The sequence below is a fragment of the Mytilus galloprovincialis genome, chromosome 6, assembly GCF_965363235.1.
Source record: "Mytilus galloprovincialis chromosome 6, xbMytGall1.hap1.1, whole genome shotgun sequence".
NCBI lineage: Eukaryota > Metazoa > Mollusca > Bivalvia > Mytilida > Mytilidae > Mytilus > Mytilus galloprovincialis.
The window spans coordinates 91,663,195-91,678,766 of NC_134843.1; the positions used below are offsets into that span (position 1 = coordinate 91,663,195).

Genomic DNA, 15,572 nt, shown 5'->3' on the forward strand with positions numbered 1-15,572 from the left:
ACATGGTATAATTTAATTAGAGGTCAAAAGTACGGCCTCAACACGGAGCTTTGGTCCTCATTGAACAGCAAGCTATAACGGTCCCTAAAATGACAATCAATTAAGATGGAAAACAAAAGTATAATCTATAAGTACGGTAATTTCGCTACGTTTATTCGTCAATTCCGAATTACAAGTAAGCGTCTCACTGTTTATCAAAATGAGTAGTAACACTTGTGCCTAAAAAAATCTGATTCGAAACTGAAATATAAACCATTAGATTTTATCCATCGTGTCTTAACTAACGTTGTTTGATATTTTTTCTATGATATGATTAACTCCTGTATTTATTTCGTGCTAAACATATAACGATAAAAAAGATCAATGGAGTTATCGACATCGGTCTTTATATGTATATAATGGTCAATATAAACTGTCAATTAAATTTTTGAAATATACTTATATTGTTGTTGAATTTATTTTAAAAATAAAATGATGTTTTTTTGTAAATGTAATAATTCAACCCGGTTGAACCTTTTAAATTTATATAAAAGATAAAACATGGAACTTCATTCATCATACGTCCATTACGTTCACGAATGGGTAACTGATATTAGAGTATAAGGCAGCATATCATTCGTTAATAAACTTCAGAAAAAAAACGCAATTTGTAATCTGTGGTTTGAATTTTCGTCCGATGTGCCACTGACATAATGGCTGTATTATGGGTGAAATATTTGCCACTAGACGTTTAGTAAAACCCATTCACTTCCAAATCAAACCGCTCTATTTGATGCAAAAGAAACGTGACAGACAGTGCTATCGAGGTATATGATCAGATTTTTTTCAGCCATCAGTGCACATGATAAATAAGTGATGCACGAAAAAAAAAGGAGATGTAAGATATACGCCAATGAGACAGCAACCGAACTACGGAAATAACCGAAAGCCATCTAAAGGGAGACGTGTCGACTTCAACAAAAGACAAATATTCCAACATTATGTCTTATAAGTGCTATCAATTATTTATTTCGGACAGAACTCGGACATCGTAGAGTCTATACATTTGTAACATATTGGACTTTCATGTTACGTATCGCATTGAAACATGAACGCGGACCTCGATGAGAACAAATGGATTGAAAGTTTGCAAGTTTACTATTTTATTTTCAACAGAATCACATTTTTTACCGTGCATCAATATTTTAATGTTTTTATTTAAATTTCTTTTAAAAATGTCACATCTATTGTTCATTCATTTGTTAACAATTGTGAAGCATGCGACTTTACTAAGAATACACACATTTAACTGAATTCGATAAAATTGGATGAAAAAAAAAACCGATAAATAAATAAAGTTTGTCTTGCTTGAGTGATTTACCTGTACAAAGCTCGGGTCTCAACGATGTTTAAAACGAATTGATGCCTGTTTGAAATAGTTTAACGGGGGCGTGGCCTAATAGTTGGACGTACATTACCAGCAACTTGATTTCAATTGATTCACCGCAAAGAAATCTATTTGACTGGCGTTAAAATGAATTGAAATGAATTGAAATGAAGTAAAAATATTTTTTAATTTTTGTCAATCTTTATCAAATAACAATTAATCTCATTTAAATAGCGTTAACACGTTTTTGTCCGTTCAAGCTGAATTCGGGTTACTAGTGTGTACAACTCACAGTCCTTCCATACACCAAATATACTAGACCTATTGCTTATAGTAAGTATCTGAGATATGGACTTGACCACCAAAACTTATTAATAACATTGTTAACTGATCCATGAAATGAGGTCGAGGTCAAATAAAACGGGCATGAGGACCTTGCAAGGAACGCACATACCAAATATAGTTATCGCATTACTTATAATAAGAGAGAATTTAATATTACAAAAAATATTAACTTTCAAGTCAATTTATCACGGAACCATGAAAATGAGGTCAAGGACATTGGACATGTGACTGACGGAAACTTCGTTATATGAGGCATCTATATACAAAGTGTGAAGCATCCAGGTCTTCAATCTCTAAAATATAAAGCTTTTAAGAAGTTAAATAACGCCACCGTAGCCAACGGATCACTATCCCTATGTCGAGCTTTCTGCGACAAAAGTCGCAGGCTCGACCAAAATCGATATCAATCAATATGATATATTCATCAAGCTGTATGAACGGTTAGACACCAGTTGAACCTTGATGAACGTCTGAAGATCGGTACATTTTGACTTGATTGGTGTGGATTAAATTGAAAAAAATAGCAGCAGTGATGAACTAGAGACTATAAAGAGTATGTGTCGCTAACCTTGGTCAAGGTGCATATTCAGCAAGGATGCAAGAGGCGGATTTAGAGGGGTCCCAGGGACCCGCCCCCCCCTTTTTTCTGGAAAAAAAAATTGTTGATTATATAGGGAATCACTGAAGCATGACCAGAGCGGGTCCCCTCTTAGGCAGTCAGTGATCCCCACTTAAGAAAATTTCTGGATTCGCTACTGGATTCTCTCCAACATTGTAGACGTCAAAATCTCTGTTTTGTAAATCTTGAATTGCTGATAGTGTCTCACTTTCTTCATTTGTTTTTGCTCAAAACACAATAAAGGGCAAACAAAAATTCCTATAAAGAGTGAAAGCCCACTACGTATATCAGCATAATTTGACATTTATCATTTTGCTTTTAAATGATTCTCTGTATCTATTATAATATTTCCAAATAATCGGCAGAAAATGATAAAAAAAATCTTCTACAATGTATAAGTCATCTGACAATTTTGACGTGTATGGACAATTAGAAGAGCTCATCATTCAAAACAACAGTCCGCTCATATTTTGTCTATTTATGACGTTTGAACTTGCATTCTACCCCTATATTCTATTTGTCGCCATATTATTTGGTCATCGGACACATTTTTAAACTAGAACGACGGGCGAAGACGACGACGATGACGTTTACCAGTTGAGGAAAAAGCTGATTTGGCCTATTATAGCCAAGTGAGCTAGAAACGTATTTTATTTAAAGTAGAAAAAAAAGAATTTCCAATTGACCTGTTGATAATATGCGTAGATGCGTTATGGAACAACTATCCGCAAGTGTTGAAATAAAGTAGCAGCAAGCTCGTACAGCCCATCATTCGGCCTTTAACAATGAGAAAAAAAATATATCGTACAGTTTGTTATAAAAGGCCCCGAAATGGAAAATGTGAAACTGCCTATAGTAATTTATAACAAAACTATTTACCACAAATAGATATGACAGACACGAATCGACGGAGACCACCGTACAACAGTTAGATTCGTTTATATGGGCCATGGTCTCTTATAGAACAGAACTAGAAAACAATATCATTCGGGTTGTTAATCAAACTTCTTGGGATTGTGCGTTTCAATACAAATGTGTATACTCGACGTGGCTACTCAACAAAAATTTTCTCTGATCTAATCTATAGAACAATTAAGTTGGACAATCCCACCCGTTTCCAGTTGGAGTAGAGGAACAAATTCTACATTGCTGAGTGCATGTTTTTATTGTACTTTTGTACGAGTTGTAAAGTGTTTTCATTTATCCTACTAGACCTGAGAAAGAGGGTGGCATCGACAAGTATAAAATAAAAGCAGTCTTTTTGTTTTTTGTTGTTAATTAATGTTTGCTTTTGTTTTGTTTTTGTTAAATTATCTTTTTATCATAATGGTCGTTAATATATTTAAATAGTATAAATATAAGATGTGGTATAATTGCCAATGAGACAACCATATAGCAACGTTCAAATAAAGTTGATGTAAGCAAATAATAAACAAATAATAAATAGGTATGACGGAATGTTGTCTCATTTATTAGCACTCATACCACGTCTTCGTATATCTATATATGTTTACTTCCATGTTTCCGCAACTGCTCTCTTTGACATGGTCACACTCCAATTCAAATATGATATTCAAAGAAACATTTCATGTTTAGGTTTTGAAATCTCGGATTTTTTTTTGGCACGGATAAGAAAAAGAGACGATTTTTCGTTCCCTATCGTTCGATTTCCTTTTTTTTGGACTGTAATGAAACTTTCCTTCTCGGTTTCGGTGTTCATATTCCTGAACTCGTTGGCTATATCCGTGCTTCTAGTGACGTTCAAGATACTATAAATTACATCTTTTGTTTTTCTAAATTCGTTTATAACATAAAGGATTTGGTTTGGAAATTTACCTATACTTGTAAATTTCTTGTTATAAACTAAACAGTATTGTAAAACCTATTTTTTTTACGGTTATGTTGTTTATAAATCCCCTGCATTTAGAAATGATCCAAACACAACTTATTCACGCTGGAAGTCAAATTTTTGAAACTAGCCACAATAATGCTCCCGGAATTTGATTTGTTCTTGTTCCTTATAAATTATGTATAGATATCATGGTTGACCTTGAATGTCGACCATAAACAATCAATTATATTGCTTTATTGGTCAGTGTGTATATCTAATGAATGCAAAAACACATTTTAGTACATGTGTTGTGTTAAGATAGCTCTGTTATGTGTCCATGTATGACAGCAATGCATTGCTTTTATGTTCCTATGTCTGATCATGGAAGTAATATTGAATTTAAATATTACTTCCATGGTCTGATCCAGCGTTATGTTGAAACGTCTACAGGTGATCTGTGGAAATTGAACCTCCTTCTAGATATTTTCCAAGTTTGAGCGATATAGATAAAGGTAAATCCAGAAAAATAAAAATAAAAAAAAAAAAAAAAATCCAGAAAAATAAAACATTAGATGATTGCTTCGTGTGAAGCTATTAGGTTCCCAAGATTTTCATGCGATCTTGAAATTATAATGTAATAAATATCGGCTCTTATTGTTTCCCTAATGATGTGAAAAACTGTTTTTTTCTGGAATTGGGACATGTTCAAGACAGGAGAAGATATCTAATACGGACACCATTACAGTAAGAGGTATTCGATTACCGATACCCGATTTACCTTTACATGTTTACCTTGATATATAATGTCGCGCCAGTTTCATATTCATTTTGATAAATTTAAGCTCGGGCCGTTAATTTTGACAAATTCATATGGATAAATAATTCTTAGAATATCTTTCGACACAAAGGTCGCTTATTCTAAAGTCCATAATATCAATGGATTGCTATTTCAAGACGATAATATATCATATGAGTAAAATATATGTTACTCGGTCATAAATGGTCATCTCCTGTCAAGTTGTCTTTTAAAACTATATGTATATACCTGTGGTTTTTTTTTATGTAAAAATAACATAAATGATTCATGTCGTTTAAAACATCTTTCTAATTTATTAAGATCATGAAGATGTCAGCTGTATGTCTGAAAGCTGTGAAATATATAAATGGGGGATGATTTTCTTATAAAATATATGTAGTATGGGTAGGCATTTCGAATAAATAAATATATGAATTGGGCATAGTATTTAATTAAACAATAGCTGGACTTTACCTCTTACAATGCATACAAAAAAACTGACTCCATTTTCATACTACGAAGCGCTTCGTTCATTTAAGGAAAGCTTACTCTAGTGTCGTTATTGGATCCAGCTTTTATACTTTTACTATCATGGTTTGTAGATTATTGACTTGGGTTGTAGAGTAAGTTAGTGTATTATGAATATTCTCCAAATTACATGTCTACTACAAATAATACAGCGTAAATAATATATATCATATGTATTCCTCAAATATTTTTATAGATCTTTTTAAACATGTAGAACTTTATTATTTACTCCACATGATCAAATCAATAAATAATGATAAATGTGTCTCGCTGATGTTTAGACATTTCATGACTAACAACAAATACTTTAAAAAAACTTTTACCAGCAGTCACGAGGCCACAATCAAAAGACGTATATCTCGTTACCTGTAAATACCTTGTATGAAAAAATATGATTTAAATAAAAAACCAACCTGTAGAGTTTAAAGACCCGACAAGGTCATTGACCTTTAAATGTAAATAAATTAACCGACAATGTAATTGACCTTTGCAGACGTTTGTCGAACACTTTATCTTGACCTGACCTGACCTTAATACGTTGTTGTAATGTTTACCCTTTCGTGATGACCTTAAATGTGTCTTACATCCATACCAAAATGATTTTGAATAACATATAAACTTATTATCTCTACCACTTTGGGGAAAACACCATATTTCATTGCATAAAAAATATATTTATCACATTATTTCCTGGCATGTCACTGTCAATAATTATTAGTTTAATTTGCATTGCTATTGTCGAACCAAGCCCTATAAAGTGTATCAATCATACTGACAAAGAGTGGCTATTAGGCCGATTGATTTAATTTGGCATGCATAGAGATTCCTGCATTCCTTTCGGTTATTATATATTATACATCATTCATAAAAGCAAATGCATGATTCGTGTTGCTTAACAGTTATATTTTAAGGACCATATGGTCTTTTCATTTGTTCTATTGCTAATGATTATTATCTTTCTTTCTTTCTTAAATTAACCTTAATTCTAGCTGTACGTTTCTTATTGCTGTACGTTTATAGTTGACGATTTTGAGTTGACTAATCGTTTCTCTCACTTGTTGAAGTATTCCATATTAAGTGATCCGAAATTCATACCCCACATTATGATTCTTTTTCCTCAAAAGTACTTCGTCTCACATTGAAAAGTTTTGCATGTGAACGATGATCACATATTAAAAGCATTTGTTTAGTTTCATCAAACGATATCCCATTTGGCATAAAATCATCTTTACCCAGTGGCAAATATTTGATTTTCTTGCCATCGGCAGATATTATCATTATCTTATAATCACTCTCGTAATTCACTAAAATCACATTCCCATTATTATCTACTGCTAGCGGAGGCGAGGTGCATTCACCTATAATCTCGCTATCACTGAATGACCATAGCTCTTTTCCGGTATTGTCATAGCAATACAGTGTGTCATTTAAAGTGGACGCGTAGTATATTTTATTTTGGTGGGCAGTTAAATGATGAACACAAGGCGTGTTGCCTTTTTTACCGACGTCTTCTTTGCGATTTGATGTAACATTTCCATTAAGCGGAATGCTGCTTGTTACTTTTCCATCAAGTGTTACTTCTTGAATAGCAGACCCATCGTCCACGATATAAAGTTTGCCATTACTGTAGGATACTCCCATACTCCAGTCGGTAACACACCCTGTTATAGTAGACTCGGTCTCACGGGTAACTGTATTTATAATGTCAATATTACTAAATGGTTTCCCATACGAAATAGCTAACTTTTCATTGTCCACTGCTGTAATGTAATGTGGCGGTTTGGGAAGTCTTATTTCATGACTAAATGCCCCTGAACTTTTATGGATAACCAAACGTTTATTTATCCTGTCAGCAAACACCATATCTTTGCTTTTTAGGAGTACACAATCCATTATATAACTGTATCCCTTATTAGGAATAGGAATTTCTATTTTCTTTTCAAATTCCAACCGAATAGCGTCGAAATCAGCTTTCGCCTTATAAGAAGGTTTACGTGCATGGTTGTTGTTCCATACTGGTTCTTTGGTAACCAGGAACCTACCGAAGTCTTGGGCGTTTTCTAATATCGATTTCAGAGTTGGATTATATTCAACTCGAACATTATTTTTCTGCATAAACAATACTTTTTCATTTTGTGAAGAAATTGTCTTTTCAAGTGTATCTGCTGCAGCTACCAATTCTGCTGTATTTTCTGATTTCAATTTGGACTGGTCTTTAGCTAGTCGTTGAATTCTGTCTGTTTGTGACTGTACTTCTGTTTCTTGCTCTAACATTTCATTCGTGCACAAATTGTATTCATATCTTATTTCATTCAAGAGCTGTTCTTGTAAATGGTTTAAGTGTTCATCTAATTTTCTTCTAAAATCTCTTACTTGTTTGACGACGTTGAGATTTTGATCTTTTAAGTCACTTACTGATTTTCTGAGCTTTAGCACTTGATTTTTCGCACTATTGATAACCATGGATATCTTGTTCTCGCGTTGATATACTTGAGGCGTTATTTCAACATCAGCTTCTATGCTCTTTGTAACAACGAATTTCGATCTTTTTGACATCTCTCGGTTTTGTTATTCCGACAGGCTTATTTAAGTAATTCAAGAACGGAAGAATTAACTTACAGTACTATAATTTGTTTAGCTATATTTGAGTTTTACAAACTAATGGAGCATCCTAGTTTCGTTGCTTCTCGTCGTGTTTCAAATCTCACACTTTGCTGTAACTATATAGTTCCCCGTTATAAAACCTGAAACAAAAAGTAAATACCATGTACATGTATGCAGATATTAGAAATTGTTTGTTTTTATTATGATTAAGATTTTAACACAATGCTGTGTGCTGCCCCTATTGTTGACATTTTTACCTTTTATGTCTGTTTGTTTTCTTCACACATCGTTGTCAATAAAATAGAATTTGATGCGACTGTCATACAAGTGAGAGGTTAACCTAGCTATAAAACCAGGTTTAATCCACCATTGTCTATTTCAGAAAATGTTTGTACCAAGTCAGGAATATGACATGCAGTTGTTATCCATTCGTTTCATGTTTAACTTTTGATTTTGTCATTTAATAAGGGACTTTCCGTTTTGAATTTGCCTCGGAGTTCAGTATTTTTGTTATTTTACTGTTTGCAATATTATAAAAGTTAACATTTGTACTTGCGTTTCAACAATTTTACATTTATAGTTGCACGTCTCAAGCTGCAGACATGTCGGGTACAATGCATGGCCCTCATGACAAGAATGACCGCATTAAAAAAAAAGGAAAACAAATATTAAGAAAATAGCTAACGAAAAGAACAACTTACATTTTGTTTCATATGGAAAAGTTAATCATAAATGAGAGAAAAAACATAACGCACTCAGAAAAGGTTCATGTTCTTTTTTTTTGCAATTTATTTTTATAGTAAAATTGAAACGCACCAAACAGCAGAGTTCTAACATCTTGTTTAATTTATTTTAAGATTAAACGCCACTTCCTGCACCGTTTGCAATATCATGGCAGTCTATAGATATTTGTGGACTGACCAGAGCGAGCCACCGACCTTTGGCAATCGTTTTAATGTTTTATATACGGCTATTTTTTTCATATAACAGAATGATGTAACTATATATATGAGGTTCTAAACAAGTTCTCTAAAAAGGAAAAAAAAATCAGAGATTCGTAGATGGTAAATTAAGAAATTAATAATAACATAATATACACACTATCACCTTGCGAGAAAATAGAGGCGGAAAACAATATCAGACAAATATAAACCTGTTTCATCCTGAATCAAACTTAACACGGGCAAACTCTTGTAAGACCAGTAAGGCCAAAATTTAGGAGAGAGGTATTGCATAAAAATGTAAATAAAATAAATAAAAAGATACGTTACATTTGGTCGTACAACTCAGCTTCAAACGCCGGCGAGTGAAAATTTGATTAATATACAACATTTTCTGTTTAACTTTAATATTTATGTTCTATATATTTCCAAAGTTCAGTAATGTGTAATAATTAAAGCTAAATATGGCGACGTCTTAATGTCTTGCATATGAAAACTTTAACATAACAAAAAGTGTAATGTGTCTACGGTTTTTCGAACTATTTCACGTTGCGTTTCAATGCTTTATGATCAAACGTCATGATTGGTCTGTTTAACGATCCCGGTACATGTACAATTATCATTTCATTGCCAAGCTTGAACAGTTCGTTTTCACCTTCCTTTATCATGCACTGGTACATGTAGAGGTGGTGTGGAGTTATGTTTGTAACGATACTGTGTTTCCCACCTAGACTCTCAAGCACCCACTTGATCGGTGTCGCGACGATATGGAGTTGTACGTGGTTGTTGATACTAATGGTTATATCTGTGCCAGTGTTAATCTTAAATGTTCCACAATTTCGAGTGTTATGGTTCAAGGTTTTTCTTCTTGATCAAAACAAATTGATCCCCAAGAGGAAATATGTGTCGTGTCCTGTGGCTCCTCGTATAAAATGTGCACTACTTATCGGACGGATTTGTCCGCCCGGCAAAAGTTATCCATCTTGTTTCAAGTTCTGAATTGTTGACCAATGCCTGGGCACTTTCCAGGGCCGTAACTAAGCCCTTTTAATATTGAGGCAAAATATATTCCCCGAGGCAAGGGGTCTGGGGGCTGCTTAAGGCCCCCAGAAGCTCTGAGAAAAATAACGCAAAATCGTGCATTCTGAGTGTTTCCCGGACTCTTTCTTACATAGAAACGCAAATCATTTTTAGCTATTTTTTCGACAATATTCTGATATAATAAATCTGGTCTCAACGCAAAAACATAGATTCATTAAAGTTTTAGGGAAATTCAGAACATTAAAAGACCGATATGTAGGATAAAACAAAAATCGCAATTCTCATAATCATTAATACCGGATCTGTCTGTCTGTTCTTGCTTGTATTGTGCTGACTTGAAATTTTTTATGACTAGATAATTGATTTAAATATAGTGACAGTCATTAGTGCAGTACTATACGTTAAATACTAGTACTGCTCAAGTCGACACTAGGAACCATATTGACCTTGTTTTACGCTATTTATGATTCTCTCATTATTGAAGACCCTCCAGCAACTATCAAGATGATGAACAGGAATACAAACTTTGATCATAGATCATTTGTATTTTTTTTCTATACATTGACATTGTGTCCGATTAGCTCCCGTGCATGTGTACTTCATATTCCTTTATTTTCTGTTAAAGGGTCTGAACACGACTTAATGCAAATTTAACCCTCGAATGTAAAGGTCATATGGCAATACATTGATGGTTTTTTTCAACAAATGATTAGATACCGGGAAATTGGTGGTCTTATTTTAATTTAATCCATGTCAGCTATCTAGTTTTATCCACAGGCGCTTGGATATATGATACAGTTATTTTTTTTTTATTTTGTTGTTGATTAAGATATTCAATTTTCTATATTTATAATACATATCTATCACTTCTGTGTAATCTCACCTACAGAAAATACCTAATTTTGCAATCCATACTAAGAAAAATTGGGTATGGTTTTATATACAAGAAAGGCAGTTTCGTATTCTTTGATATCAAGTTCAATTCTACATGCAGAAACGACCACTTTTTTCTGTGTCCAGTAGCATCGTATATTCTTAAAATATTTTCTCGCATAATGCCTGGACATCGGTGGACATTCAACAATACACAGTGTGACACGTTTACAAATAAAAATCAACACTAAGACTAGTCATTAAGTAGGACAATTAATGATCAAAAGACAAACCCGGGACACAGAAGTGCAAACAATAGACCATCAACTCTGAAAACCAAAAGTAAAATAGAAACATGGATTACGAAAAATATGCAGAAGCGACATCAGAGAGTGAAGAGAACTTGCTTCTGGCAAGACACATTCAGTGAAAACAATTTGATATGGAGACAATCTTTTGTTTTAGTTTTTTTTTTTTTTTTTTTTGAAATTTAAAACATGAGGCATTTGCCTCATTTGCCTCAATGTAGTTACGGCCCTGCTTTCCTTTACGAACATGTCGACGATTATAAAAGTGTGCACTGATATAAATGTTTCTTTTGACTGTGTTCATGGTGTTGAAGTATATGTGGCTAGCTGTTTTAGATTGTCACAAAATTGTTTTCGTGTTGGACGTTTTGGCCTCCCATATGTTTTAACTTCATAAACAACGAGTCCGTTCAGTTTCATTAAGTATTCTTAAAAGTTTCAGTTTTATAACTTGTCATCTGTTTTTGTTCACGTATAATAACTTCTTTCGGGGGGCGCTAACATACTTGTCAAAATATTCCAATCTTTGTCGTATGATTCTGTTGATACCAAATATACCAAAAGATTTAAGAAGTGTTACATGTATGTCTATCTTTTCACATCGATAATATAGCTGACGCTGTTTTCCGAAAATTTGAGTTTGTTGGTTGTTTAAACTTCCGCATTTTGCTGTGTGGACATGTCCAGTCATATCTAACGCCATATGATGAATCGATGGATGAGTAAAAGGTAGACTTTTGTTGATTTTACCAGTTACTGACCCATTGATTTATCAATTGGTGTCAGATGTGATCTTATTGATCATAATTGGAATTGTATCTGTATTTGTTCCGGTCTTACTCATGCATTGAATTGAATATGAAACTTTATAAGCATGTCTATAGCATACCAATAATATATGATTAATCTGAAAATAAAGCATCCTGCCTTCCACTTCCCCTGCCACCCAGAATATATACTGTAACTGTCGTCCCCTAAACATGTCGTTCTTTGAACGTTGTTTATTTTTATTTGAATCAGATTCTACTTATCTTTAAGTATAAGTTTAACTGATTTTGAAAACAAACCATATGTTGATTGTTTATTTTAGTGCATATATATGTGTAAAAAAAACATACAGTTAACTGTTCAGACAACTCCTTCTTATACTATTTCTATATTGCCTATTGCAATTGTGTGATAAAAAAATCAATGTACTGATTATGCCTGTATTTCATGGGTCCACTATTGGAAATAAAATATATCTTATCTTATCTTATCTATACTTATTGCTAGACAAAATAATCACAGATCTTTAGTTCTTCTTATCAAGTGGATTATTCTTAGCTTTATGTAATGATCAGACTTGAGCTTAGTCTAATCTCATTGGAAAGTCACTTGATTGTTGTAAAAGTATTATTTATAAGTAGTGTATATGTATTTGACAATTGTGTATATAACAAAGATTTGGATACATCCGCGTACGTGTTAACTGTTTTTAATTGTTATGTGGTTTCTAAAAAGATAATTTACATTAAGTTTAAAGTTTTTAATTTTGACTCCTTCATTTGTTTATTTTTTTAAGATACAAACATGAACAAATAGCAAATAAATTGAAGACTTAAATCGTACTTCGTTGAAATTATGCATTATGAATATTGACTTTCAAAACCATCTGTAAAATAATTAAAATATTTAAAATACACATTCGAAAGCCTGATAAACAGACGAACAGATTTCAATTGCCTAATTAAACGTGGTACAAAAACGATATCCATTATTTAAAAGTCTCAGTGTTTGAACAATCAACATTCATATTGTAAACGCTTCACAAACAGATGGCGAATGATGACGCAACATTCCAAGTTAATGGTGCTTTTAACATATTTTTATGTACATGTATGAGTATCAATGCTAAATTATTGTTGGTGTTTTTATTGCCTCCTTATAAATACCTCCTCTTGCTTTTCGTCGATAAATAGTTCGATGTTTTTTGCAACTTATTCTTGCTTTTTTCGATTTTTAAAATGAAGTACTTGCAGCAAATTACTCATTATTAGTGATAGAGTAAACATACAACAGAGTTTTCCTTCGAGAAATTCAAAAATTAAAATAAAAGAGATTTAACTTTTGTGATAGGGTCTGTTGCGTACTGTCTAGAGATCAAAACATCTTTCTTGCTCTTTCTCTCTTCAAGACATTAATTTTAGGGGTAAAAATAACATGGGTTATTTTAAAATTGAAAGAGATTGTGTTTCATTTAAATATGAATTTATATCTTAGCTTATAATCTATGGTGGTGAAATGAAACTTTGTCAGGTAAAATTTGAACACAAACAGCTTTGCTCAAGACCGGGTGAAATTGATCATGCTGCAACACAAAATGCAGGAAACAAATGTGTGCTTATGTAAAAATTTCTCCTACTCATCCCCAAGAATATCAAATGGGGTGCCTCTTAAAGATCTTCAAAACGTGAAACAATAAAAAAAAATCATATCTGTCAGCACAATGTTCAACAAGATGACTGAACACAAGTACAGAAATACCTTGACATTTTCACAAAATTCGGTTGCCACTTTAAACAGCCGTTACCATACTTGTTTTGATATATAAAAAAAATAATATTTCCCTTGTGTAAATTTATGCTTTTTAAGTTGTCAGTTATCTATTAAAGTGGAAAAGGAATCTTGTACTTCAGGTAATATTGTGTTTAATGACGAATAGGAGTACAGATATAGCATGTACATCATGTCACACCATGTACAAAATGTATTCATTCTTAGTTTTTCACAGTCTGTTAACTTTTCTGTCAGCGGATTTAAATTATGCAGATTGCTTGATAATGTCGTGGCAATTTTTTGACCTTGTATTACTTTATTTGACCTAGTTCCATCTACATGTATCTTAATATAAAAAAGACAAAGAAAAATAACAATATTTGAATTATAAGATAATCGAATAAAAGAAAAAGAAAGAATGAATGAATGAATGAATGAATGAAGAAGGGGTTCTATGGTATGCTCCTTTTATTACCTACATCCATATACCCTAACATTTTTATCCTCTACATCCATACCCAACATTTTTATCCTCTACATCCATACCCCCACATTTTTATCCTCTATACCCACATTGGAAAAAGCGTGTCATCCCCATCAAAAAACGAAAAAAATATTCATCATTTCATTGGAAAAATACATCCGAAAACACAATTTTAATAAAATGACACAATCTTAATAAAACGTAAGTATATTTTGCATCTAAAGTCTCTTGTACTACTCACTAGACATAAATCCATAAAAATGCGTTATGGTTTACATGTTTACCAATCCCACTTTCATTTTGTATATAAAATCTATAATTTCATTTATAATCAATTTATCTAATTTTAAATTGCACTTTAGAACTTTTAACCATGTTGTGAATTAAAACATATGACTTACCGTTTTAAATCATGAAAATCTAAGCCAAAAGAACGTGTTGAACGATATAGATATGTATACCGTGTAATGTCAATAGTAAAAAATTAACTATAAATACCTTCCTTGACCTATTTTTAACCAGTTCAGTGCAGTTGAATCTTGCGCATAATATCCTTCAACAGACAGTTGTCAGTCCAGTGTCCTAGGCGACAGTAATGCCAAATGATATTGAAAATGATACAAATGTATTAAAACCGATATAAAAGCACACTATTTGAGTTACGTCACTAAACATACACTGTGGGTCGCCATGATCTGTAGATACTACCACTAGACAGGACATTTACCTTAGGGTTTAACATTTCACACTTGACCGACTTTCTATGTAAACAAGGTTGTTGTATGTTGGTACTTTTCCATCTTTGGTGTAAATAATGCGGTACATGTATATACATATTTATGTCTGTGTGTGTATGTGTGCTATTTACAGTTATCGAAAATATATGTATTGATAAACAATAATAGTGTAAAGATAAATGATAGTGAAACAACAGTAGCAATTACATGCCCCATTAATCATTTTGTCGATATTTATAGAAAGCATTTTACATCAGGTTACCAACTCAGTGGTTACCAAACAGTGGGCGCATAATTTTAGGTGGTTTATGCATGTTTTAAAGGTTTTGATTAATTCAGGCGAATACATAAATGTCTGCAAGCATAGAGGGGGTCTTTTTGTGGGTTCTGATCCCGGATCCCGCTTGTAACACTACATGTATGTAAGTAAGCAATTTTCATTTTTTTTTGTGTTTTCCCGTGTCCTGCTAGACTTTAGTTTATTTCCCGTTTTCACGGCACAATTATTTGACATTCACGTGTCCCGCTTGCAAAGGGGGCAAGTATGCAATTTTGTGAGTT

At 32.9% G+C, this 15,572-nt stretch overlaps 1 long non-coding RNA gene across 1 annotated transcript; it reads right to left on the reverse strand.

Moving 5' to 3' along the window:
• Positions 1-5,392: 5,392 nt before the first annotated feature.
• LOC143080704 (uncharacterized) lies at positions 5,393-15,204 on the reverse strand. Its single transcript, XR_012979772.1, has 2 exons — positions 14,773-15,204; positions 5,393-8,229 (listed from the first exon to the last, which is right to left on the reverse strand). It is a non-coding gene; the product is annotated as an uncharacterized LOC143080704 (long non-coding RNA).
• Between the last annotated feature and the right edge of the window lie 368 nt (positions 15,205-15,572).